This window comes from Rhincodon typus, chromosome 4 (assembly GCF_021869965.1).
Source record: "Rhincodon typus isolate 14 chromosome 4, sRhiTyp1.1, whole genome shotgun sequence".
Classification (NCBI taxonomy): domain Eukaryota; kingdom Metazoa; phylum Chordata; class Chondrichthyes; order Orectolobiformes; family Rhincodontidae; genus Rhincodon; species Rhincodon typus.
This window is the reverse complement of record NC_063335.1, coordinates 19,078,124-19,081,310: the sequence shown is the minus strand read 5'-3', so window position 1 is coordinate 19,081,310 and position 3,187 is coordinate 19,078,124.

Here is a 3,187-nt window from a genome sequence, read left to right as displayed (position 1 = left end):
TTCCTGCTCCTCTGATGCTGCTTGGCCTGCTGTGTTCATCCAGCTCTACACCTTGTTGTCTCAGATTCTTCAGCATCTGCAGTTCCTACTATTTCTAAAAGAAATAAAGAAACAACTTAAACACTCCACTTCTAAAGAAAAAAAATACAAAGCAATCACTCCCAAAATAGAAATGGAAGATGAACACTTAGTTATGGACTGGTTTCCAGAGATACCTGCAGTGAATTATTACTGTACAAGCAACGTATGCAGTTCTATTTTACTGTTCGAACAGTGGATAATCCCAAGAAAAGAACACAAACTCTTTAACACATATGGTCTTCATGGAGGCAATCAGAAAGGTCCAGAAAAAGCTCTGAAAAGTTCTCAAAGACCAACTCAAGAAAAGAATTAGTTTCAGCATTAACAAACTCCGACTCACATCAAACAAACAGCAACTCCACGACTCTATTGATCAGTTTGCGGCAGGATGCTGCAGAAAGAGCATGAATGTGACTTTTCACAAAGAGGAGCTTTCAGAGAGACTCACTGTTCATTTCTCACCCCTATACCAATTAAAATCTGCCGGAAGGAACTTCTGGGCATGAAAAAGGATCAGCTCATTGATGCATTACTTGAAGTTGGATTTAAGTATGAAACCATATTAGTAAGTCAACAATAATGACATGCTTCAAGTACAGCCAACACAAATGTTATTGCCAGCAAAATCTGTTACTGACGTGGTTTACTGGACCCACACAAAGGCTGTCCAGCTTCTTTTTAGATCTGTAAAGCAGTTGACACCAAAGGGCGTTGGGCATGCATAATCAGGGAATCCGATTTTAAAGGCCAAGCCAAATTCCACAACACAGTAAAGGAAATTGCAACTTACAGTAAAATTTGTCATATATGTTGACCACAATTTGCCTGTAATGGAATGCTGGCTTTAATATCTAAAGGGCCAGAGAATAAGTTTGCAGACATTATGTTGCAATTATACAAACCTCTAGTTAGACCCCACTTAGAGTATGGTGAGCAGATCTGGGCACCACAGCATAAACTTTGATCATGGAGGGTGTTCAACACAGGTTTACAAGGATGATACCTAGACTTCAGGGGCAAAGTTATGAAGAGAGATTAGACAAATTAGGCTTTTATTCTCCAGAATTTAAAAGGTTAAGGGTTGATTTAATTGAAGTCTTCTAACAGGGAAAGACACAGTAGATAAAGATAACTATTGCAATTGGTTGAAGGTTTCTAGAAAAGGGGTCACAGTCTAAGAACTAGAGCCAGTTCATTCAGGAGAGATGTTAGAAAGCACTTCTACATGCAAAGAGCCTTTCAAACTGGGAGGTGTTTTTCCCCCGAGGATCAGTTTTTGGGTCAACAGTTCCTAACACTTTTTATGAACAATTTAGACTTGGGTGCAAGGAGCAGCATTACAAAATTTGCATTTACCAACAAACTCCAGTAATCTACTATGTATTTTGGGTAGGTTTAGTGTTTTTGTACAATTTAACTAGCTGATAAGCTGGAAGGAAGTTAAATAATAATTAGAAAAGATGCAGTTGGGTATTGCGATGGGAGAATTATTTTTCAGAATTGAAAAGTAAATAGGTTACTCCCTCAATGATACTTCCTTTGTAATCTTATGATAGCTAAGGCCTACAGCACCAACACCACTGGCTTTACTGTGTTTAGAACACAGAACAGCACAGCACAGCACAGCACAGCACAGAAACAGGCCCTGTGGCTCATCATGTCTGCACCATGATGCTATTCTAAACAAATCCCATCTGCCTGCACGTGGTCTATCTCCCTCTATTCTCTGCCTATTCGTGTGTCTGTTTAAATGCCTGTAAATATTGCTATAATATCTGCTTCTCCTGCCTCCCTGGCAGCATGTTCCAGGCACTTACCAACCTCTATGTAAAAATGTTGCATTGCTCATCTCCTTCAAATTTTCCATCTGTCACCTTAAACTTGGTTTTGATATTTCCACACTGGGAAAAGGACTCCGACTATCCACCCTATCTATGCCTCTCATAATTACCTAGATTATCCCTGTTGCCCTTTCTTAAACAAAGGTACAACATAAAGATTACAGAATAGCCAATCACTGTTCAATTTATATATTTTTGATCTTACCATCCTGCTAGTTCTGTTGTCCATACTTTATGATTGGCAACTCAGCCTTTTGTAAAAAAAAAGGTAGAAAATGCGTGATTGAAAATACATGGAACAAACAATAAAATTACATTGAATTAGCTCTTATGGTAGAGTGAAACTGTACTTCACACTAATGGTTTGAAGAGAGTGGATTGAAATAATTTTCTTTTACACTTCCTTTCTTCCAGTACAGCATTAATATATGTCATACAGTAATTTGATGCCACTCAAAGCAGGTACAGCTTTAGGGACAGTAAGCAATTAACTGCCGAGAAGAGAAAATTCAGTTGAAACCAATAGTCATGAATTGAATTTGAGCTCCTGTGTAAAAAGGCTTTCAGTGCCATATCTAATTAAAGGCCAGCGTACTACACTAGCTTCACAAGAGCTGGGTCTAATTAAATTCTCACGGTGAATGCACAACATGTGACACCATAGGAAATGTTCAAATTGGCATCCTTTCAAAGCAAGTAATGGAATTAAAGATATTTTCCCCTAATTGTAATAATCATTCAGGCTTTCTTTCAACAAGGCAACATATTTACAGCTAGGACTGCAGATAAAAAAAACATGCAGCCTGTATCACGACCATCAGATATAGGAAGAGGAGTAGGCCATTCAGCCCTTTGAGCCTGCTCCATTCAATAGGATCATGGCTGATCTGAAATTCCTCACATCCACTTACTTTCCTTTTCCCCATAACCCTTGATTCTCCTCCTAATCAAGTATCTATCTCAGGTCTTAAATATACAAGGGCTCTACCCCCACACCTCTCTGTGACAAAGAGTTCCAAAGTTCTACAACAAACAACCCCTGAAAAGAAGTTCCCCCACATCTCAGTCTTAAATTATCACCCATTTATTCTGAGATTGTGCTCTCTGGTCTAAGACTCTCCCACTGGAAAATACCCTCTCAGCATTTACCCTGTCAAGCTCCTTAAAAATGCTCTGTTTCAATGGGCTGGAGTGAAACAATACTAACAAAATCCTAAACTTAACCAAATCAGCCACCTCAGGCCCAGGATTTCATCAGCATAATT